General features: G+C 45.0%; 1 long non-coding RNA gene across 1 annotated transcript in view; it reads left to right on the forward strand.

The window, feature by feature from the left end:
• Window positions 1–3,311: 3,311 nt before the first annotated feature.
• Window positions 3,312–26,003, forward strand: part of LOC144162018 (uncharacterized) — a 77,292-nt gene continuing 54,600 nt past the window's right edge. The window contains exons 1-2 of the long non-coding RNA XR_013320573.1: window positions 3,312–3,525; window positions 14,718–14,869. This is a non-coding gene — a long non-coding RNA (uncharacterized LOC144162018). The remainder of the gene's footprint in view (window positions 3,526–14,717; window positions 14,870–26,003) is intronic.

Consider the following 26,003-nt stretch of genomic DNA (forward strand, 5'->3'; position numbering starts at 1 on the left):
TGCGGGCTCTGGTGTGGCGTGTTCAGGTTTTTTTTGCGTTTTTCTGGCGCATGGTTCATTCCTTGCCTGATTTCTGCCTTGAGTGCGAGCAGTTCATTATGGAGTTGCCGGTTTTCCTCCCGGTGTTGTTTAATCTCGGCAAGAAGCTGAGCGTTTAGACATTTTAGCTCCGGCATCTCGTCACACGAATCTTAGGCAACAGCCAAGGGGTGAGGGAGGGCAGCATAATCTCATCTTCGCGAATTAAAAAAAGTGCCACGGAGCGGTACTGTCGTCTTGCTTGGTCGATGCTCCCGCTATAACATTCAAACTGATCCTGACTGTACGTGGAGCAGAGGGATACTCTCTCTGGTCGGGTGGGGCGGCGGCCGCCGCGTCCTATGAGGCCGCAGAAACTGGAGGCAGGGTTTGAGCGGCCCTGCAAAACTGGCCGGCGAACAACTCCACCAGGGACCCTTTGGTGATGCCCTGGGTTATGGCGACCGCGAGCAGGGGCGCCGGTTGGTGCTCGTAGGCCCCAGCAGAGCCCTAAAGATACGCCAGGCTCTACCCGGGTACCTGCGAGGGTCCAGCGACTCCTAGGCCTGCCTGCGACGCTGTCGTGCCCGTCGGCGGCATTGGGCGTCTGCTCGCCGGTACTGCGTCAAGCCCTCTGGGCGCTTGCTTCGCATAGCCTTCCTCTGTATCTGGTTGCGGCGGGCCCGAAGCCGAAGCTGCTCCTTGTTCGGGAGAGGCATGCAGAGAGGTACCTCTCCTTGTACCGTTGCTTTGTCGGCGCTCCGCATGACTCCTGCGAGATAGTCGACTTCTGGGTCCTCAGTGCATATGGTCAGTTCTTTGCGGAAGTCGACTGTGTAAGCCGTTGTGTCGGCTCGATTGTGGTGGTTGCCCGGGGTAAACCAGTATGTGGTATTGGTCAGAACCACACGGGCTGGTGGCGGTCTCCCATGAATAGGCGCACCGCTGCGTCACCAGGGTTAGGTCGATGCATGACTGCTGGACCTTGCCATGCCAGCCCGTGGGGTGGAGGCAATTGCCTTCACGTTTACAGAAACGCCGACCCCTCTCGTTATATTATCATATCCGCAACACGCTGCCCAAAATTTCCTCAAGAGCACCACTGCTCAAGTTGCCCTCAAGCTCTTTGCACCCCGTACCTTCGTGAACCTTGACTGGGGTGTGGACCCTGACAAAGGTGCTATGAGGCTGCTCATCTTCAAGCAAGACCTCTGACACCCCATAAAGGCCCTTCTTTAAACCTAAACAAGGCGTTACCAAGACGTTTCTTTTGGTATTTTTAACACATCGGGAAATCACCGAAAATTACGGTTTCCTTCGCAGACAACTTCCCAGTACCCACTGGTTAAGTTTGGGAACATAATCTTATAGTTAAAACCGCCCGAAAACCAGACACACTTTGTTGACTGTAGCGTGTTAACCTGTGTTGCGTTAGGGTTTTACGCTGGGCGAGCTTAATTGGGCGGGAGTGGCATGGGAAGATACGGCAGAAGCTTCTTTTTGTTCGCCACTGTTTTGTGTTTACCCGACGAGCAGGCCCAGACAGTACTTACAAGCGGTGTTAGCTTTTGAAGTAGGATTTTATTTCATGCGTTTGGGAAATCGGTGGAGAAGGTTCATTGAATTTTAATGACCGGGATTACCGCCTTTACAATGCCCGCAGCGGATGGGAGCTAAAGGTTATTCAAGGGATCAAAGGTGGGAAGGGGGCACTATACGTTCTCTCTTCCACTGTTGCACTGTTTAACTACTGGGCGAAGTCTCCATTCGTTCGACGTCGGACCCTGGATACTCGGTGGCTGGGATTTGTCAATGACAAAGCATGGAGCTTTTGGCGGCACGGGGGAGTGCTTGAAGACGGGCCGGGCGAGAAGCCACCACCGGCGCAAGTCTTGCCAGTTGGTTGTTTTGGTTGGTTGGTTTTATTTCTGTTTTATTTCTGTTTTGCAGAACACCTTCGAGTTTCCATGACTATTTTTAACCCCCTAAGCTTGTTTTGTCATAGTGGTCAATCAGTGGCCTAGTATGGGTTAATCAACCGGCCATCCTCATTCTCAAATTGGGATGTCTCTTTGGGCGTGGTTTCGGGAGTCAGACCGAGGGGTTTGATGTTTTTGGGCGAGAGGTAAGGTCGAGGCGGGCCTTGCCCGACCTCTTTTATGCGATCGACATCCATTAGCATTGAACATATGCTGTGTAAATTGGTGTAGATATTGTACATCTTGCTTTTGCTTATTGGAGTAGCCCTTAGTAAGCGCCGTGCCATGAACCTAGGGCTGTCGTTTCATCTGATCATTGTTTCGGTCATCTGGCGACCGATCCACATGAAGCGGTTCATATTATTCTTCGTAGTTATACTCCACCTCTCTCTTACAGTTTTGGCTGCCAACTTGAGGTGCCTTCTTCAAATGCATGCCTTTTCTCACTGCATTCTACCAGTGCATACCTCTCCTGACCTATTTTTTTCTTCCTACTCTCTATTGAGTTACACGTGAGATACAGTCACTCCTGTCAATGCTCATGCGACACCTTCCTCCAGACTCGACCGACGTGAACTGGTCACCGGCTGGGCGCTCGTCTTCACGCCGATGCTCTGGGCCACCGCAACTCTGCCGCCGAAACGCATAACTCTACAAGGCGGCTTTTCTGCGTGTATTTTATGGTACTACCGGTGGGAGTCTTTGCAACTGCAACACATTTTTTTTCGTAGCACTGGTAATTTCTCGCCTTCTGCGTTGACTAAAAAAAACCGGCCTTTATAAGGATGAACTAAGCGCTTATTATAAAAAATCATAAGAAAAAATAGCTTTCTCAATAAACTAATTCAGCAGTTAAGCAAGCAAAATTAAATTTAAGGGCGACGGACGCTGGGGCGCTCAAAACTTGATATGAAACACCAGCTTCGTAAAAAGGAACCTTTTTTGGGTGTTACTGATTTTAGTCCACATGTGGCAAAATATTTTCCACCCTCATTTGACTTTTGCATAGTCACGCCTTTACCGGTTATGTTAAAAGGCTGTTTGTTTTTTTGTTTAGTAATGAAGCCGCTAGACCCGCCACACTTTTTCAAACATTATCATGTCTTCCTGTTGGAAAAACGCGACACTGCTGGCTTTAGTACTAAAGACGTTTACTCATTTAATGTCATTTTTTGTTTGCCCGCGGGGTAAAGGTCGGATCTGAATTACTCAAAGTCGTCATCCATCTTCCGGTGGATCTCAGCAAATTTTAGTTTTGTGGGTAAATGGCTAAGCACAAAAAATTATATAAGAAGGCTTTCCGTTTCGCTACTCAGATGAAGACTCCATTAGGTTGTAACAAAGCTACTTTTCGGAACGCCACAAAAGTAGCACAGGGAACATCCTGAAAGGTCGTGTCATGCCACTTACTTGCTTTGAAGCTGTTTTTCTAATACTCACGATCGGAACTCTCACGAATGCTCTTCATACAGGGGAAAAACGTATGCATAATGAAAAAAAGTACTTTCGGCATCAAGACATCCTGAAGGTGAGTCAGTGCATCACATTATTTTCAACATAACCTGTAATATTCTTGCGTGACTGTTGACAGCCACAAAAGATGCATTTGAAGGGTTGCAATATTCTAACCTACACCGCAATATTTTAACCTCACCAGTAGCATCAAAGACCATATTCCCTCGCTCACTGTATATCTCTCTGTCGCCTCACCAAGTTAACAAGTATTGATCCTAATAAAATCTATTTGGCGACTTTGAATGAAGGGAAAGAATACGTGTTTCCTGAAAGGTTCACGAAAGCAGTTGTAGGTGCTACAATGAAATTTCGAGGGGAATGTCAAAGTTCGATTTAGAGACTTCATTGCAGGTTATTAGAAAAAAGGATTTGTTGCAATTATGGGCGATTTGTTACGGTGCCAAAATTTTGGCGAGATGAGTATGCTTTCAGAGGCCGATTAACCAAATAGTAAACTTTATGGACCTTCGAATTTGGCGTGGAAGCTCACTTTATATTGGAAAACTAATGAGAAAATTTGTCCTAATTTTACACCGGTGCACACTTCAATACAGCTAATATTGGAAGCTTGTTTACTGTCTTTCCGTTAATTCCTTTCTGAATGCCCGAAGTGTAGCGATTTCTACCAGCTGGCAGCCAGGAACTTGCAAAAGCAATCAACTAAGGCAGAGTAAAAGAAGACAAATCAAGCGTCGGTATACGGGTGAAGTTTGAAGGTCTGGCGCGTGATGCGACTAACGCACCGACTTAGTTTGCCACCGAGCGAGGAATTCCGTGAGAGAACACGCTTTCGCGAGTACGAACAGCAGGGGAAACGTAATTTGCACCAAACAAACGAACAGAAAAATGTGGCCCCCCGCCCCCCCCCCCCCTTCCCTTCAGTCGGCCAGAATCCTTTGGGAGACGGCGGCTTCAAGGGCGAGACCGACGACTTTTGTCTGAGTGCTGGAGGCTGGCTGAGTAGCAGGGCCTCCCTGAATGCAGCATTTCTGTGAGGTTTGTTGTAGGAGGGACATGTCCACACCTTGTGGACGACATCGGCTATGTCTTGACATTTTTGCATTTGGAATCGAATACTTTCGGGTGCCATCGACTGCACAACAAGGGGTTTGGGAAGACCCCGTATGTAACCCCCGCCAGTACACTCCTCCTTACTGTTAAGCTACGGATCAGCAGGGAGTAGTGCTTTCCTCACTAGTTTATAGTATTTTGTTAATTCGTAGAACGTTCCTAGCCCATGGCATTCCCTCGTGAGGCACTCTGTGCACGCAGGAACTGAGCCTATCATGGTGGAGGCGGCGATTGTCCGGACTGCAAGACCTCGGGTGGTCGCATGCGGTTTTCCTTCCCGATGAGACCCCGATGAGCTGGTGCCCACACTAGCGTCGCCTGTTCGATTGACGCCTTGGTGTTCACGAGTATTCTCTATGTGACATTAATGATCCTTCCTCGATCGAAGCTTCTGATGGCGGACTTCGAGTCACTCAGTATCGTTTTTGCTCCTGATTGAGTCATCGCCAAAGTGATGGCTGACTCTTCTCTGTTACGTCCGTGCTCAGTACCGTGCAGCACGAGACGGGGACCCCGTTCTCCGTAACCGCCACTGCCGCGAAAGCTCTTTCATCTGATATTCGGCTGGGTCTGTGTATAGGACGTCAGTCCTGTCACCGTATCTAATTTGAAGGCCTCTGACTCTATTTTTACGTCTAGCCTCGTTATCCATCGACGTAATGTTTCTGTGTAGGGGTGACACCGTAAGGGTTTCCCTGAACTGTTTGGCTAGTTCTATAGTTTTTTTTACTGGTATCTCTTTGTGGTATCCCAAACGCTATAGTATTCTTCGACCCGTATGACGCTTAGCAACCGTTATTTGTTGCGACGCATTTGCTGCCTCAATGAGTTCGTAGAGAGTGTTATTTGAATAAATTTTCCTAGCAGCCACCATAGAATATTAAGGTATTGTACAATTGTCAGACATGTCTACGTTAGTAAACTTCACTAGTAATGACTTGCACGAAATGTTCTTCGGGCTCAGCTACATGGCGAATTTAAATGGCGTATGCGCCTCGAGCACTGCCTGTAGGGGCACCACTGAAATCCCCCTAGCGGCCGGTTTCGAAAGGAGTCGCGGGAGTCTCCGGCCCGGTCACCACTATCGCCATTGCTTTTCGGCACGTTTGTGACTGATATTTTTCGTTTGTATGCGTTGGAAATACAAATTTATGTGGAGCAGTCACTCTGTTTGCAAATGCGGTGTATTTACGTGAGTGTAAAGGCTTCTTACGCGATCTTAGTGCGGTACATTCGGTCCTCATAAGCGCCAGGTGTGTGTCGCAGGCCGGTGTCGCGAAACCGGCATATGCATGGAGCTGATTGTAATTCCACTGCCTTGAAATTTACTAGCAGTACTTCCGTAAGCAGCGTTTATTGAGATGCTCATGCTACGGTTATACACTACGATATACGTCGGTTCGTGTGTCTGGAGGAGCACTCATACTTGACAGCACGCCAATTACGCTTCATACCTCAGATATTGATCACTACCCTGAACATGCCAATGTGGCATACATTTCACAGACATTCTAGGAAATAAGTAGGATGGATAATGCAAAGTTATACAGTCGGGAGTCAGCACAAAGAATTTGCGCCCGGGTCATCTTGTATAGAGTCGAGCCCTCGCAAATAGTCATCACCTGCTACATATGTCCTCCGCTTATATCCGCGTCCGCAACTAAACGCTTCTTCGAAACACCGTCATATGACACAGGGAGCCTGCAGTATCTGGCGGAAAAGTGGAATCAGAGGACCTAATCAGATACCACACTCTACCAACGACACTTTTTTTCGCTTGTGAACTTACTTACTGTACACTTTAAAAAATGTGTCCCCCGGATCAGCTGTTTATTAAAGTCGAAAAACAAAAAAAAGTGAAAGCGCACCTTGTGTGGGTTATTATTAAAACGGTCATTCCTTGATTTCGGTCCGCATTTGTACACTAGTTAGGCCCCCCCTGTGTCTTGGAAAATATCAGTGCATTTCGAATCTTGTTTGTCTAGTGAGTCCAACCTTGCTTAAGTTAAGGCGAAGGTGCACTGCGTTTTTCCGAAGGTGCACTGGGTTTTTTTCATTCACGCCTAAGCTTTTAATTTTGCTTCCGGACCATTCATTCTTCCGTGGTTTCAGTAACTCGCCTTGGTCCTCGCTATCACACGGGAGTAGGTAAGCATTTGCCGACCCACAGACTTGGAATATACTTAACATGTTCGCGTGGCTTCTATTCCTATAAAAGGCACAATTTATTTTCAGGTGTTAACTAAGCACATCCCCGAATCATATTTGTCTACGATGCCTATATTCGAAACACAGCCGCATTTTTATTCCGTGCTGTAAAACGAAAGCAACCCCTCACTGTGCCAGCATCACGTCTAAACGAGGCGACAATAGAATTCATTTGCGCTTGACACATTCGGAGCCGACAGTGGTAACATGGTGCTCCCGCCGCCGACGCCCGTGCGAGCGGCGAAGAAGGCCACAGTATGGCGTGCCCAGATATCTCTTGTTGGCGTTCGAGTAATCTATCAGGATGCAGCTGTTTTTTTTAAATGCCGTAAACGTACTATTTGCTTACAGACGTCACCATAGCAAGTCATTAAGGGTGCGGAAAGGCGAAAAGAAGCGTAAGAGAACCAAAACCCTACATGAGCCGCTATCAGCTGCGCAGCAGTCATCTCGTACGCGCCACCGCGAATAGGCGGCAAGCAGCGCAGCGATCGCGAAGCTCGACGAGTATAGTCGCACATCTTTTCACCTATTTCCAAGTACGCCCTTTAAGCTGGGTGTGTCCCCGTTGGGTTTGAAAACGGGAAAAATGACACAAACTAGCGTGTGCCTAAATGACTATCAGTGATGACTACCAGTGATTTTAAAAGTAATTTTGCATGTAGCATTAACTAATTTATTATTAAAAAAAACAAAGTGACAAACAAGGAAATTATCTGTCTGAAAGACGTGTCAGGGCCGCCTGGTGGGGCGTTGCTCCATGGTGGCGTTCTCTGCGGAGTTTGCGTAGGTGGTTTTTGCGACATTGTGGTTCTTTACTCTTTTAATCCCGGCTTTCTAGTAATTTTTTGTCGATATCATGCTACTGCGATTCACTGGGCAGCGAAGAGCTGTGAAGATATGGCCCCCTGTGTTTATTCACTGTCCTTATTGCATTTTTGTGGACTTGTACGAAGCGCCAATATCTGTGTTGCAAACTTCCTAAGCTTCCGTGGTAGTGTCCATCGTTACGCCAAAAGGGACTGTTGAAAACCCAACTCAGAAAGAAAAAAACGTTTTCCGTGGTCGAAATCGAACCTGCGTCTCTAACGCTAGGAAGCTGACGTCTGTCTGACTCCGTCATTCTGACACGGTCGAAGTAGTTACGATTTTAGTCATGGAGTCTGACTCAGTTTGCATGAGCGACCGCTTCGCGTTTTAACCATCTTTTTGTTAAGAAAGGGGTGTTGATTTTTTTTCGTTGTGCTTACTGTTTTATGAATCTTGCCCTGTGTATGTACACATGCGTTCGAATCAAGGACTCTGGTGTACCGCCCACGTGTGTTGTGCGTGCTAGTGCTTCGGAAATGGCAGGTAGAGTGTAGAGCCTGGCTTCATACAACTCGGGCGACCGCAGTGCGTGAATAAAAGACAAAGAGCGACGAGAATAAAAATAATCGGATGCTGGGCCTGTTTCTCACTTAGTGCTGTAATAAAGTGTATAACTCATGGCTGAGCGGTTTCATTGCTGCTGGTGCTGTGCACGCAAACTACTAACTTTTCTACAGCAGCAAAACGCTGTACGTAACATAGAAAGTGTCTGCGTGAACAAGGATTCGCCCAAGGGTTGTAGATTGTATAGGCCGCATGTGCTGAAATTTGCCTAGGCAGCAGCAATGCCTATTCACATATACTGGTGGCGCCAGGTGTCAGCAGCTTGGTAATACAAGAACTATCAAGCAACCGTCGCCGCCGTCTTTACTAGAATTTAAATAACGTGAGCATCAGCTCCTTGCATTGTACAATAAAGGGCTGTTATCAAAAATCAAGCAGCCAATGCATTCAAATGTATGGTGTCCGTGGTATCGTCACTGGAAAAGTATACGCGCCAGAATCGCTACCCCTTTCAAAGATACGGCGGCCATGAACTGCTAATTAACGACAGTGAAGGCGGTGTTCTGCCAGAGCGCCCAACCCAAATTCACTGGGCCTGGCGTCGTGCCACCGGTGGGCGACATCACGCCTCTGACAACGATCCCCGGCAAACGTGCACCTACATGCCGGGAAACGGCGCCAAAGAGTCACCTTCCGTCTGCCCACTCGACCATATGCAACCATTTCGCATCCATCACTGGAATTCAAACTGCGGCCAGCGGAGAGTCCTGATTGGAGGAATTGGAACCGCTCGCTTCTGGAACGGATCCCTGTGGGAAGTTTAGACATGCTGTCGCCTTTGTGCTAGCCATGTAACGCCCTCGATACCCGTGTACATTTTGTATATAAATGCTGCTTTAACTCACCGTCGGCTCAGCTTCGTCGCTCCGCTTTGCGTCGCGTTAGTAGGGGGCCAAGCAAGGCAACTTCGCAACCATGTATGACAGCTTCAGGATCGTCCGGCGTTGGTTACCCAGGGGGGTGACGGCCCGATGTTTTTATTTAAGTTCAAAAGACCTCTTTAGCTCAAGTTATCGTAGCTAAGAGAAGGGCTGTTTGAAGCGCTGTGAAAAGGTATGATTGTTTTAAGCCTAAAACGGTTGTTTGAAACCAGATACTCTTGTCCTCTACCGCTAAAATGCACCAGATTCATATCTAGGGCTTTTCTTAGTTGCCACTACTTCTTTTTTTGGCTTTTGTTGCGGCCGTAGTTTCTTGTGGAGGCGTTTTGTCTCCACCATTTATTGGCGCTTACCCTGCTTCACTTGATACTGGTCATTGGTACAGTTTGCTACGGTACGGAAGTTTGGTAGGCCACCTTTAATACCCACTTCTCTCAAAATATCTGCTGTACTTCTTTGGCCACTGTTAGAATGTCCCACAGCCCCGTATATACCAAAACGTAGGATGGGCAAACCACGTGGACTTCTTAGGTCACCTAAGTAAGTTGCGAAAAAACAAATAATAGGGTCCGCATGCTTATAAGCCTATTAACTGGCAGTAAGGGTTCTCGCAGTGCCCCTAACAATCGTTGTCCAAGTTCACAAGCTCTGCAGCACCAACCGATACATTCACATCTACATGGTCTTTGAATGGAGCACTCATTTTGTACCGATTGTCACGAAACTCTCACATTTGTTGCCTCCTTTACTGGACTTGGCTACGATGTTTTATTAAAACGTCCAGCCTATGTTATTACTATTTTTTGTAAGACTAGCTGCAACAACAATGACCAGTGTGCTAGCATTCACAGCAGTATCATAAAGCGCGCGCAAAGTGAATAGAGACGAATATGGGGCCCCGCATCCCCCTTATCGACATTTAAAGCAATCTTTTGAAAAAAGGAAGACTCAAACATTGTTTTTCAAAAAGTGCTTTGGTGTCAGACTAGAAGATACAAGAAAATTTCTAATGTACGCTGCTGTTTATTCGCTGCGTTATCGGTTTATGTTACTGCACCACATTAGTTTCGGTTTCAGAACCCCCCACCAGGTGTTAGAAACTTGGACTTAACGTTTGAACAAAGTAAGATAAGAACATGATTCTTTCTGCAGAAAATTTTACAATGTTTGGGGGTTCAAAAAATCTCAGAAGAAAAAATGATATTTTTTTGAAAAAAGAAACATCTTTGAAAGCTTGTTAATAAAGACGCTATTCATGCTAATCTATGATTATTGAAGAGACGTAACCGCTCCAAGTCAGCGCGCTCCAAGAAGAAGTGGCTAGGGCGGGGCGCATTTTATTTCTCGCACACCTTTTGCACTGCTGTTAAGTAAATCCGAATACTTTACTTGATTGAGCTTTTATGCCTATTTGCTCTATTTAACTTTATGTAAAGTTCTATTATTTTTTTAATTTCCGGCAATAAAGCTTGATGTCGGGCTAGTTGGTTTAAGATGCTTTTGAAATTAAATGGCGCTTGTATGAAAAAAGAGACGGTCACAAGAAAAAAACGTACTCTCTCGCAAGTAGGCGGCGAACTAAGAACTGATTTATTCTGAACATGACGAATATATATATATATATATATATATATATATATATATATATATATATATATATATATATATATATATATATATATATATATCTGATTTCTGAGGTTTTCTTTACTGCCAACCCTTATTTTCTCTCTTATTTCACCGAGCCCCTCATTTCCCCGATTCTGATTCGCTACATGCTTAGCGAGGGCCTTCGTTGTGGCAGTCTTGGTGCCAAAGGTAGGTCAAGAGAGTTCAATGCTGGTCGACCACAATCGACATGTCGAAGACAGTCGTGTCACGGCCCAGGGGTTAAAAAGAAAGTCACCTTCACCCCGAGTAGTCCCAGTAGCGCTGGCTACCACCGCCACGTGGAGGAAACAAAAAATACTTTAACTAAATACCCGAGAAAGAGGTGGGGAAAGAGCCCCGCGGGTAGCATAGTGGTTATCGCCCCAGACCGGTATTCTTGAGGTCGTGGGTTCGGATCCCACCCCACGGGCATTTTTTCACCAGTTTCTTTCTGACCCAAAAAATTCATCGGTTTCTATGAACTACCACAACCTCCCCTTTGCTTTCCGAGGTTTTCTTGACTGCCAACCCTTACTTTCTGTCTTATTTCACCGAGCCGCTCATTTACCCGTTTCTGATTCGCTATATCTATATATATATATATATATATATATATATATATATATATATATATATATATATATATATATATATATATATATATATATATATATATATATATATATATATATATATATATAAATATATATATATATATATATATATATATATATATATATATATATATATATATATGTAGCGAATCAGAATAGGAAATGAGGGGCTCGTTGAAAATAACACAGAAATAAGGGTTGGCAGTCGAGTGCCAACTCGACTGCCAACCCTTATTTCTGTGTTATATATATATATACATATATATATATATATATATATATATATATATATATATATATATATATATATATATATATATATATATATATATATATATATATATATATATATAACAGTTCAGGGCTTGGCAGCTGAATTGTATAATAAATTAGTATATTCGATTAAAATCACCACGAAAAACATAACAACATTTATTACGACGTTTCGGCTGGGGTCCAGCGTTTTTCAAGTTGTGTAAAAGGTTTGAATACAGGGCATGTAAAGGCTGGCAGGGAGCGCTGGGAGCACGTTGACACATGATTTAAAGAAGGTACAAAAATAAAGTACATCAAGAAACAAGTGAAAAGTGAAGAAACGTAGTGCAGGATTTGGCGCGCAGGTAATCCATCTCAATGTACAACGCGGCGAAAAGCAAAAGGGAGGCACTCAGGAAGTGTGTTGCATTCAGCCACCGCACACCCACGCACAGGAATATAAAGAAAAGTAAATAAATAAGGATGGGGTGCTGGGCATCTCACTCCAAAGTACCGGAAACAAACTGCCGCAAAAGGCGGAAGCGTGGAATCGACAATTAGTCCTACAGACACTGGGGAATGCGAAACGCCAGCTATGTCTCAGGCAGAAGGCGACGTCAAATTTCAAGAGCCCAGGAGGGCGGATTAGCGAGGGGCGGCGGCCTCAAAGGAAAAGGCCGCCGTTTCCCGAAGAGACCAGATAATAGCCACAAATGTCCACAGCCCGCGTTCCAGGCACAAAGCGGACAATGATGACCCTTCGATGGGCGCCGATGCCGAGGGAGGGGTGCGGGAGACACCCAAGAAGGGAAGAGCACAGGTTGTACGATTGCCCTGAGTAATGACATACAGGGCAGGAAATAAACAAAGAAACAGCACACAGTAAAGAGCAGTTCAACGAGCCCCCTACTCATGGCATGAAATTGATAGATATAACGAATTTGTAGCTTACATTTTATATTCGAGAAAGTACCAAGGGCTTGCACATAATGACAAAAAGAAAAAAGAAAACAAAAAATGTGACGCACATATTTTCAGATAATTTCCAGTAATCTAGGAAACAAATGACACTTCGTAGCCTTTCATCAATGGCAGTATGAATTCGCACACAGCATTCTGTAAACAAACCGACAAAAGAAAGAACCAACAAAGAATACGCGCGTACAAATCACAGGACATGGCGAACCATATCAGTGAACAACAAATAGCTTACAAGGTGACATATCGGGCAAGCGGGAAAAAATAACTTATTGACTACACTAAACCGAATAGTGCTTGGAAAGTGTAATGATGGGATACAGCAAGATTTCGTGCATAAGAAGCATTAAAGCATACGGAAAAGTAACCTGTTGACAAAGATGAGCCAACCAGCTCATGAGAAGTGGTAAGATGCGATACGTGCCGCTACAAGGTCGAGGCTTGAAGGCACGACAGCCTTCCTGGAGACTCATTCATACCCCTTGTGAGAGTGTTATATTTGTGGATCAGATGAGATTCGCAGGCTTCCCTGTCGTAATGGATTTGAAATCCTGATTGGAGCACCGTGGCCGTAAATTCGACGGGTGTTTTTAAGAGTTGATGTGTTTTGAAAGGGGGAGATAAGGTTTTGTTTTCGCATCGGATCTGTGATTACTGATGCGAGTTCTAAAACAATTTTCCGTCTGTTTAATATATTGCGCACCACAAGCACCACATTCAATGAGGTAAACTATATTTGCAGTGTCACAATTGAAGTTGCCCCTTATCTGCATGGAAAAGTCAGATTCCCTGCTCTGAGCTCATGTTGTTGGTGTCATCATCAGACACAATTTGCACCGGGGTTTTCCACATGGTGTGGAACCTGTGAAACTCCTTGCTTTTGATCGAGATGATGTTACAATGTGTCTTATGTTTCTTCCTCGGCGATACACCACGCGTGGTGGGTCTGGGATGACGTGCTTCATTTTTTCACACTGGAGCAACATGTTGTGGTGTCTGCTTAAAATTTCAGAGACGTTTGGGCCAGATGACAAATATGTCAAAATAAGATTGGTTTGTCGTCGTTCTTCGTTGTTAAAAGCGCTAATTTATTTTGAAAGGATATTCTATCTTAATTAATGCTTATTTTAACCGGAATGTTTTATATTATATTATAATATTATACTAATGCAGCGATTTTGCTCATGAAAATAAAGCCTCAGAGATGGCTCACTCGTTTAGAAAATAACCATTCACGTCATGCCATCGTCGGCGTCCCAGAATTGTTGCGCAGGAGAGCGCACCATGATGCAACGCACACGCAAATAACTTATCAGCGCGAGTGTGACAAGTTCAAACCATGCGGTAGCCCGGATGCTGTTGTTGTTGGAGCAATAAGGTGATCATAACATACGCAAATTTCGCCATTTGGCCCGATCTACAACTTCGTAATTAAGAATATCCCTCTTGATTAGGCAGCACATGGAACATCTTGCGCCTACAGATCTATACGTAGACGGCGCGTAGACAACATACAGCATACCTTTTGTGAATACAAAGCCCCCATTACTGTTCGCTACCCGAGTTGTCTGTTTGGCAAACCTTTGAGTGTTCATCCGAGCTTGTTTCCTCATCTCTACTTAATTATATACCTTTGTTTAAGTCCAGCGGTAAGGTAAACGTTTAAAAAGTTGTGTATTCGTTATCACACAATCGCAAATTTGTTATCATTTTATAAAGCCATTTGGTTAGTCGACACCACAAAAAATAAAATATCATCAAGTTTATTGGTGGGTACAATGGCGGTCCAAATGTGTTCTTTTGGTTCCAGTCTTGTAACAGTACTGGCGTATGTGATGAAGCAGAAAAGGCATAGCATAAAAGATGCATTTTTTTAATTTACCGAGAAGTTGAAATGCAATTAAATATGTTTTGGTATAACATTACTTTTTTGTGGGCTTACCACATGTTTAGGTTTTCTTCTGTTCTCACAAAAAAATTAAGAAAACCGACTAATGAACATGGACAGAACGTCTTTAGTATATGGCGTTATCTATACATCACGGTGAAAGATATATTTTTGTTATCGTTATTATGATTTACATTGCAATTATTTTATTTTCACACATTTTCAGGAATACAACCAATCACATCAACGCTGGGTTTATGGGGTCAACTATAGAGGCAAAACTCACACCATCCAGGAAACATGTCTTTATTTTACCACAAAAAACATACTGGATAACAAAGTAAACTTTACCATGCACTTTATTAACAACACCCGAAAGTAAGTAAACCAGTTATTACAAAAATGTAATATAAGAAGCTATCGTACATTCTGTTTTTGAAAGAACCAATAGAGGTCACGCCGTTGAGCAATATGACCTAACATACAAATCAAGACTATCTGGGTAAACCCACCCGAAAAAATTATTTCCCGAGAATCTGCTTCCTTCGCGGGAAACCGCACTGAAAGACCATAGCGTTCTGCCGCCCATATCAAGCAACTTCCTGTGCTCTCTTCCCCACCCACGGCGCACACTTTTTCCCTCCCCTGTATCTCCTCGCGGGATGAATGCCTTATTTGTACTTTACTTCAAATTTTCCGCTTCCGCAGTGCTCGCTGTCCACCTGTTTGGACAGTATCTTTTAAATCTAAGCTTCAATATTCTCACTGATAACGTCTGTAATATGGCCTGCAGGAAAGCCACCTTTTTCTGACGGTGATGGTCAATAATCGTGGTTGATGTTAAAAAATAAAAAAAGCGCTTCCCTTGGCCGGAATCGAACCAGGGTCCCTCGCTTTATGAAGCCGGCATCTATACGATTGATCCATTTGCATGGTCGAAGCCTTGGGCAAACGCCAGACGAAAACCCAAGAATCCGCAAGGAGAAATGTTGGTGTTCAACCCTCGTCATCCTGAGACGATGGGGTGCCTGATTTTTTATTTCTTTTGTGTTTCTATTCTTTTTTCTGGCAACTGGAGCCGACATCTCTTCGTTTCGAGTTCGGGGGTTGTCCCGTCTCTACCACGTAACTTGTTTTTCTCTCTGTCCCCCTCCCTCCCCTCCGGCTCTCCCCCTCCCCACTCGCTCCTTCCGTGATAAAAGTTGTACTGAATTCAAATTGTTTTCTTGTGTTTTTTGGTATCTTTAAGACGCAAGTTGTGGTTGGAACAAGAGTGAGCCGGGCAGCGCGAGACGGGGAATTCGACAAAGAGAGGAAAACAGCCACGCCAAGACTGTGCAGTCCCCCAGTGCACGTACCAACAGGGCCGTGGAGATGCAAAGTTACCCAAGGGGGGGGGGGGGGGAAAGAGACTCATGGCGATAGCGAGTGAGAGGAACTATCTCCATATTGGTGCTCTCCAGGTGGGAACGGTTGATTTGGTTGATTACAGGGGTTAACGCTCCGACGCAACGCAGGCGATGAGCCACGCAGTAATGGAGGCCTCCGGATAATTTGTCCACCTGAAGATCTTTAACGTGCGCCCAAATCTCTTACACAGGGGCGTTTTTGCTGATCGCCTCCATCAGAAAAGCAGCCGCCACAGCCGGGAATCGAACCCGCGTCCTTGTTCGAGTTGGGGACGGGAGCAGCCGTCAAGTGCAACAGAGTATACCAACTAAAGGCCTAACTATGCTTTGGCCTACGCACTGAAGGAAAGTTGCGAGTGATCCCCGTAATGTTTTTGTTTGTTGGTTTTTCTCGTAAACCTTTGAGCTAACATCTTTTGTGTTTGTGTTTCCTTTATGCCGCCTCCCCTAAGAAACGTTTCCTAACGCTTCTTCTTTGAAATCTTAATTTAAATCCTAAAGACCTATCTAACGCGTATACCAAATAAAAAAATTGCTGGAACTCTTGCTCATGTGGTATACTCTGCCTCAAAGATGCGCGAGGTTTGCTTTTGGTGAATGATATGTCATATATGCGAGCCGTGCCAGTAGTTCATTTGCACAAAAGCAAGCGAATACACGGCCATTTCACTGACCTGGCAGCAAAAAGTTGAACCGAGTGACAGACTGATATCATAACTTTCGCGTTTAGATACCGCTGAACTACTATTATGTTTAAGAAAACCTCATTGCAAAAGCAGTACACTTCGTCCCTGCAAACGACGTTCATAGCCAACTGTGGGTTAATCAGAATCCTAGCTCTAGGCGATCTTGTTAATTTAAACAGATACTAATATGACCGAACTACTCTTGTGACAGAAACTTTCCAAATGGGGCGTAATTTTATGTGCTCCGAAATAGTGCTTAGATTGCTGCTTTGCGTAGGGCGCCTTTCATAATGAATCATTGGAGGTGTCTCTACAAGATCACTGGGTCTTAATACCTGCTTTTTGCGTTTAGTAAAAGGATTCATAATGAAAAAAAGTCGTCAGTACTGTGGTAGTGTCTATTGAAAATAAGAATCAATATTAGTAGTAGTTTAAATGTTTATTGGCCCCAGATGGGGGAGGGAACCGGAGGAAGGAGCCGGGGGAATGATGAGCGATGATCTTGAGGGGATTATTCCCGGAGATTGGCTCCCCTTGTGTGGGATGTAATTGCCTACTGCAGCTCTAACGGCCCGGTTCACCATCCGGCGCTCGTTCTCCAGGTTTAAAAACAAATGTTGCACCTTGCGTGAACTCCTGCAGCGAGACAATTTTTCCCAGTTTTTACCACTTTCTAGATAAAATGCCACCGTAGTCAGAAGATAGGCTGGCATTGTTCCATTCTGGAACTTCATCGCGTCAGAATTCAATCTACATGAATTCACCCTGACAAAAAACAACTATGCTGCCGAAGCTAATGTAAAATACCCTGACAAGCTCCGAACGTAAACCTCCGCTATGCTGTGCGCCATAGCAACTGAATAACTAAAACGCGTGGGTGTTTTTAACGTACTCTTAAATCACTACCAATAAGAGGTTACCATTTTCAGACAACGTGCCCACTTAGATTCACCCGCACGGAGCACCTTTTGTATTTCTGGGGGCAGTATTGGTGACAGCGCGGACCCCAGGCGCCCGAATATAAGCTCAAACCAACCGTGGCGATGTGTCAAAGCGTATAGGGTACGAAACCACGAACGGTTGTGGTAGGAGCCTTGGTCAAGCTCTGGCCGTTGGGCTCCCTGTCTGGTTACCAGGCAGGGAGCTCCCGGACATCTCAATCAGGGCAAGGTTAGAGTAGACAGTACCTCCGTCCCCTGATTTTTTTTAAATGCCATAATGTAAATAGTAAAACCCCCCAAACATGATCGTCCACAGAGAAGGGGCCGTGCCAAAGGTTCATTTTGGGCACTCTGCCCTTAGTATCGAAGCCTGATAGCTAACACCGTTTTTTGGTAATAGAATTCCCTGAACAAGAAAAGGCACGCTTTACAGTCTGTGTTCCTTAAATCAAAATTTCTGAAGAGAGTTACTGGGGAGTGATATAAGGCCGAAAAACAAAGAACCGAAGACATCCTTGTCGAAGTGCTTCAACCAACAGCGAGCCACGATCCTTGTTGCTCAAACTCTCACCGCCAATATTGAACCCAGGGTGACACCCCACAGGAGCTGAAAATCTGTCAAGGTGTCATTTCCGAACTATACCAGAACGAGACAGATCTTGGCCTGCTGGAAGGCCTGAGAAATCAGAGCGTAACAGCTGTGAGGCGCATCACTATAAGGAGAGATGACACGAAGTCCTGACGAAGCACATTATCCTTGCTTTCGACCGGTACACATTCCCAGAGTTCGTAAAGGCAGCTTTTGTACATTGTAATATCCATCCCTACAGGCCAAATCCGAGCCGTTGCTTTAAATGCAAGTGGTTTGGGCATGGTACTAACTTTTGCCGTGGACGACTGACCTGCGCAAAGTGCACCCAGCATGACCACCCATCTGAAAAGTGTCCATCGCAAACCCTCACTGCTGCAACTGCCAGGGAGCCCAATCTGCTTACTCTCCAACATGAGAGACGTTCAAGCAGAAGAAGGAGATTAGCAATGTTAAGGTCACAGAAAATATCCCTTTCCCAGATGTTCGCCTGTTCCGTCCTGAAGAGGTACGCCGACTCAGCTCAACGCGGGGCGGGGTGGCGTCTGGTTTCCTCTTTGACCCAACCCAGATAAGCAGAGCGACCTGGTAGCGTTCTCGCCACCCGACGGGTTACCGCTGGCAGTCCAACCTGTTACCACGCCACCTGCCAAAGAACTACCGGCTGCGGTAACAACCAGCACTGATGGGGCTAATCTATCTCCTGTCATCTCTGCCTCCCCGTGCCCCAATACTGCCGAGCGCATTGACAGGACGGATGTGGAGGGACCAAGAGTGACTCCCACCCCCGCCGCGCTGCGTATGCCACCGGCGGCCATCTCCACGCTCACGGGACTGGCAGCACACTCAAAGAACACCCGAAAAGGTGCCAAGTCCAGGGGGTCTGTTCCGCTGGGTACCCCATGACTTCGGATGACGACAAGAACGTCGAGCCGTTCCTGCTTCCATCGCAGCGAAAGGAATGCGCTGCGATGTCCAGGTCACTAGAGAAGATGAAAAAACCAATCGAAGAGTTCAAGCCCCAAAAGACGATACATAAACACACATGTCATTCAGTTGCTCTAAACTTAAAGTATGGCAAGGGAAAATATAATGCAATAGAACTGCAGGGGCCCTCTTGAAAATCTTGATGATGTCTGTGAGTTATTGCATTCCAATCAGCCAACTGGGATGTGTCTCCAAGAAACCAACAGGGACTCCAAATACAGAATTTTTTGTTTATTATAACTACGTTAAGCGCAGCAAAGAAAACACAGGACGTAGGAAGCAAGGACCAGCGCTACGTAAAACTGAACTTTATTAACAACAGGGCATATAAAAAGAAGAAAAGAACATGCTCAAAAGACTACGAAGTTTATTACGTCACTGCGCATCCCTCCATGCAGGCGATATGCACGCCTCTGAGATAAATGCTTATCCAAGAAGGTCACTTGTTTCCAGATCAAACATATGGACGCCGTACAAACACACTAACCTGCCTGCTGCGGTTCCGCTGTACATCTTTGAGATCGAAATTGCCAGCTTTCTTGGATAAGCATTTATCCCACATGCGTAGATGGCGGTTGAGTGTAGGGCTGCGCAGTGACGTGATAAACTTCCTAGTCTCTTGAGTGTGTTATTTTATTTTTTATGTTCTGTAGTTATTAAAATTCAGTTTCCTTGTCTCCCACGTCCTGTTTCTTTTCTGTGCATAACGGCGTTACAATAAAGTACCAACTAGCTCCTACCCATACGTGGTTAAATTATATTTCTTGTTATGTAAGAAGGGCATAAACGGTGGTGGTGCATCGTCCATATACTGCAGCAATCTTGGCCCAAAAATCATTGGCATGCCACACTATCCAAATACAGAACATCTTTGACGCTATTGGCATTCGAACCATAATAATTGATAGGCTTCTAACACTGTGCTCTCTCTCTAAATCCTTCCTGACTTCCATTTCGCAAGCTCCAATCTCCAGGGTCTTGTAGATCGGCTACCCGATCCTTTCATTCTCACAGGTGACCTGAATGCGCATTACTCTGCTTGGAGCTCCTTCCGCAGGGATGGCCAAGGTCACCTTATCCAAACAATCTTACATCTTCGGGAGCATGCCTATTCAACAAACACAAGCCTACATACCATAATCTAGAACACACTTACGCACGCTTTGACAGTACTCTTTTAATCTCTTGAGGAGACGTTGGCACTAACTCATATTGTATTGACCACTTCCCTACCTCACTAACATATAGTGGTAAGGCCCGAGCAGTCCATCGTCCCCTAACAGGCTTAATGAATCAAAAGCAAACTGAAATACATTTGCAGAGAGATCTCAACTACACCACACATCCATAATACATCCACAATTGAAGAAGGAAACCCAACTCCTTACACCACACATCCTCGACGCCAGTGAAAGCTCATTTCTCGGGCCTTCGGTCGATCCCGCAACCAAAGGAGGCCATAGTGGAATGAGGACTGCAGGCGAGCGCGAAAGGCCAAGAACAAAGGGCGGGATGCCCTTCGCCTGTACTCTACGTAGGATAACCTCGTCTCGTTTGAACTCGCAAAGGCTTTTGTAATGAGTGTGCGTCTTGAGGCAAAAAGGGACCGCTGGTGCGCCTTCCTTACATCCATTACCTCATGCAGAGACGCACACAAGGTATGGACAAGAATGTGTCTCCTGGTCAGTGGAACATGGGACACAATCGAAGACCAGGCTAACAAGCTTGCGCAACACTTCCACATCGTATCCAGTGCTGCAAAAAATACTAACACTTTCCTAAGACATAAAAGCGCTTCTGAAAAGAATTCCCTGCGTGACAACAATTCACAGGCCTCCTACACCTCCCTGTTTTTACTACATAAGGTGAGGGCTTCTCTGAGCACATCTGAGCCATCAGCCTCATGGGCAGACAACATAACATACACAATATTACAACACTTATACTCAGATACACTTGACACACTTCTTCATTCAAACAACACAATATGGCCATAATGATAACAGTAATGGTAAGGTTAATTCAAGCTCTTTTACATTGTAATATCCCGCCCGCATAAGCCAGAGAGGCCTGTCTGCGAGGCTGGGCAGTCTCGGCAAAATACAATGAGCGGAAAGAGAAACAACACAGTGAATAAATAAACGATCCTAAAACAAAAAAAAGGAAAAGGCAAGCAAGAAAGAACATAAAAGAAGGAAGAAGAACAAGCCAAAAAAACATACTACATGGCCTGTCAAACCACTTTATAAACACAAAGAAAAAAATGTACATTTGTGTTGGTTTACTAACTACAATTAAAAAAGAACAGAATCACATTTAAACAGAGTCTAAAACCATTGTCTTATCTAATAGGAGCTTCTTGTACCCATGCTTTCAAATAATATTTGGCCTGGGAGGGACAATATTCCTCTGGGGGCGTCATTTTATATTAAAGTAAAAAGGAAGGTCGGGGAACCTACGTAAATTTAGGAGGGAGGATGCAATATTAGCTATCCTGAAGGAGAAAAATTACCCATCGTCCCCCCTCAAATTACCATTCCATCGCCCTCACAAACTACCTGTGGAAGCTGCTCGAGAAGATGATCAATAAAAAACTTGCATACTTCTTGGAGTGCAGTGCTCTTCTAGAAGTCTGCCAAGGAGAATTCAGAGCGGAGTGATCGACCAGTGATCATCTTGTTGCGGGGGAATCATTCATAAAAGATGTATTTTTTGATAAACAGTTCTGTAATGCAACCTTCTTTGATATTGCAAGGGACTGCGACACGGCCTGGCGATACGGCATCTTGAGGGATCTGAAGTCATTCGGCATTTCAGGCAACATGCTGAACACCCTTTCTAGCTAAATATAAAAACTAAGTTTTCGTTTAAGACTTCATAGTGCACGTTCCAACTTACATGTTCTGGGAAATGGCATGCGTCAATGGGGTGTTTTGAGCTTCACAGTCTTTGTAGTCAAGCTAAACTCGCACCAGAGGGCGTTGCCTCAGACCATTTCCTGCTTTGTGTGTGTATATGATGTTGAAATATCTTTCAAATCATGTAATATGTCAATCTGTGAACATCAAATCCAGCTCTGAGTGAAAAACTTTATGGCTGGGCGGACACAAACAGTTTCAAACTAAATTATAGAAAAAGTGCTTCCGTTCTGTTCCCCGTGTGCATGGGATCCATCTGAACCCTGACGTTACAATGAATTTCGTTGTCATTCCTGTTACAATGTAGTACTAGTTCCTAGGTATATTACTCAATTACAGACTGACATTGATCCCACACTTGCAACAGCTTCAACAAAAATGCATAAAAACAATGAACATTCATAAGTTTATGTCCCACCAATTTTACGTTGCAGACAGACAGCTCCTTCGTGATTATACTGCATTAGTAGGATTTCCGTTGGACTAAGGGAGTGTGTAAGGGTCGGTAGCGAAAACGGCTCTAAAAATGCTTGGCCTGGCGACGCATTCGGCGCTTCGCTTGGCGTGTGGCGCTTTCCGAACAAGCCCTATTGAAAGGCTGTATACAGAGTGTCATAAATGGTCCCTACGTCACCACAGGATCTGCAGTGACTTGTTGTATGCCTCGAAAATTATGTTTATGAAAAAGCACCTCTTGTGTTCAAACATTTATTACACATCATTGAAAATTTTTTTCAAATCGTCCACCTATTTTGATGCTGTTCCCTGTAAGAGTGAGAGAAGAAGCATCTGAGGCAACAGTCTCTTTTTTAGGAATCCAGAAGGCCCCCATCAATCATCTCATTGTAACGTGGAAAACTCCAGCGTGTGTGGTGAGACCTGTTTTTTATGCAACTGGACAAAAACAGTGCACCAAGAGTAGCTGTTATGCAGCTTTTCTTCTTTCTGCAGAAGTACCAGTGTGCAGAGTTTTACTGCAACGCATGAAATACTGCTAAGGCTGCGTCTTGTGCTGCGCACGGTCCGAACTTTAATGCGTGTGAAAGCATGAACTTCCACAATGGCGTTTTTGCGGCTGTAGCACATTGTGTTTTAATTATTTTACATCATATTTTACGACATTAAATTTCAATGTTCATAGTTGATACGGATTTTCGTAGCGCTGTAGGTGCAGGTTGGTCCAGAAAATACTAAATAAATTAGGTAAATAATCTTGTTTTAAGGCTAGTATGTCAGTGTATGCCCAAAGTCCCGAGATAACAATAGGCTGGGTTCCTGGCAACTGTGGGATAGCCGGAAACGAAACCTTGGATCAAATGGCCGCTGGTCCTACACTCTTGAATACAGTCGACATAACAACATTACCCTACACCGACGTGAAGCCACACATCAGACAACTTCGCAAAACATGGCAAACACCCTGGACTAAGCAGACAGTCAAGAAAGTTCACGTAATAAAAGCCCGCTGCGGACCATCCAGCCCTGTCACAACAGATTCACACAAAGTGCTTTTGCTAGGCTACAGCGAGTGCATGCACATGCAACACCCTCGTATCTCCTCACCAGGTCTTCAAGACCTCTGTGTAGCAGGTGCGGAATGGTCCTATCTGTAGAGCGCATACTCTTTCAATGCAAGGCACTTGACACAACAAGGCACAAGCATTTCCCACAATCATACAGACTAGACATCCCACTACACCGAGTAATTTTCATTAATGGCGATCGCATGTTTTTCGTGAAGCGTGGTTTAAATATTTAGCAGAGGTGAAATATCTCGACCTAATTTCATACCGCGCATAATCACAACCTGGCCTTCTACAGCAGCCATCCTCATTGTATTTTGCTGATTCTACTCTTGTTCTTGTTGAGCGATTTTATTGTTTACGTCTTCATCCCTCATACATAACCACGGTTCTGGCGCTCTTTGCCCCAGTTGGCCTAGCGCCATTACCTCCCATCATCATCATCATAATTTAGATTCCATTCCGTCATATTAGGCAGCATCACGCATCAGCAACAGTCACGATATTTGAAACGACCGGGAAGGAAAGAAAGGAAGGAAAGGATCATTCATTTATTCCAAAAAAGTATCGCTTTTCCTACCTAGCACTGCGTTATCCCTGCTCAGAAGAGTATTGTCTTTATGAAACAAATCTGCGAATATTAAACAGCTTCGAAATTTGCCTCTGTCAATTGTGACACGCGATAGTATTGTTATAGTGCCATACACAGAGCAATGAAAGGGTTAACTATATGCTACCATTAGAGCCTCGAATTGAAACTCAACGGTATGCAACAATACGGCTACGCAGTCTAAAATTGATTAAACTATTTTCGGCCGTCACCAAACATGCATCCTGGATGGTGTAACGCAAATAAATGGGAGGGAAAGCGGGTGTGTGAGTAAGCGAGCGGAGCCTCATCGGTTTATGATGCCTTTGTATAACAGAGAGCGCTTTCAAACAAACTGCATGCTCTGTTTTGTAATAAGAAGCTTTGGGTAACTCACTGAGTTCCGTTGCGATGTCTTCCCATGTAAAAAGTTGAGAAGAATATTAACACTCTTGCATTTCACGTTTTATAGAACGTGGGCAGTCACTTAAGAGGGGAAACATTTAAATTGACCATAAATGTGTTAACTCCATGTTATCCTTAAACTTATGCAGCAAAACGCAACAACATGTACCAATGAAATTGCCGAACCAGATTTTCTGGTGGTGACTTTAGCTGGAGGCAGCCGATGGGTTTATTCTGGAGGCAGCCGATGGGTTTATTCACTACGAATTGAAAAATCTGCGGTGAGAAAGTAATCGGTATCATCTTTTTTCTGTTTTAAGGAGGAGGGAAACGAAATGTGCAAAATGAGCTTGACAAGGGAAGCGATCTTCATAAGTTGCTAGCATGTCTGTTCACGCTTTATGGATTTTTAACACCTAGAGCTTTATGGGCCCAATAATAAACAAACCCGGCATTGTAAGCTACAGATGACCCAAAAATACCCTATGGGTAAATATACATAAAAAAAGCTACGGCAGGACGAGATTTTAATGCAGGGAAGAGAGGTAAAATGCAGTGATCTTAACGTCTACATTACACCTGCATTTTTCTCCTTATCTTTCAAACCAGAACACACGTGTGCAAAGAAATAGGAAGATCAACCAAGGTGTTTGATTGTCACAGGCAGCACTGCCACGGTTTATGGTGGCCGTTATTTGCGCACTTCATTACTGCGTCATGCATCACTGACAACCGCTCATCATCACAGCCCTTCTTTGCGAACGCTTCGCGTATCGCACAAAAAACTAAACACACAATTGTCTGACGATTATATTATATCCTAATGCGAAATTTGTGAGTAGGATGAACAACAGTGCTCTGGTTGACGGCGTTTACCTGCTGCGCCACACGAAGTGATCGCCGCATCAGCGAACTCACGAAGGCGCGCTGTGTACTCTGGCGTTGTTCCGTAGTGTGTCGTCGCGCGCTACCATGTCTCGAGCCTTTCACCATCCTTTCGTCCTTGACTTTGCTGCTCACTCTATCTTCGGTAGCCGCCAGATTCCCCTATGAGTACCATCGAACAAGCCTACAACCAAGTCGGTGAGTGGACCACGTGAAGTTTTACGACGACTTGAAATTCTAAAGCGGCGATTGCCACGCCAAGTACGGAAGCCACGAGTGGCCATAGCAGCCACCTGCGCGTGCACTGGAGCTCGCTGTGGCCGACCACCACCTGCTCGCTCACCAGCCGCCCACCGCCTCTGAGGATCGCTTTCGCGCTACAGCGATTGAGGTCGTTGTACACGGCGAAGAGATCCCCTGAGGAGCTCGCAAGCTTGTAATGGCCCGAAATACGGCGCAAGCAATGATCATTGGCCCTAAAGAGGACCGCAACCACCGGAAATGCCAACACGGCGCCCGAAGTTGTCTCACCGAATCCTCTCAAACGCCGGCCGCTTCGTCGAAGTCCACCGATGGAACG

This window comes from Haemaphysalis longicornis, unplaced genomic scaffold, assembly GCF_048455015.1.
Source record: "Haemaphysalis longicornis isolate Haplotype H1 unplaced genomic scaffold, Haemaphysalis longicornis Haplotype H1 scaffold_12, whole genome shotgun sequence".
Lineage (NCBI taxonomy): Eukaryota > Metazoa > Arthropoda > Arachnida > Ixodida > Ixodidae > Haemaphysalis > Haemaphysalis longicornis.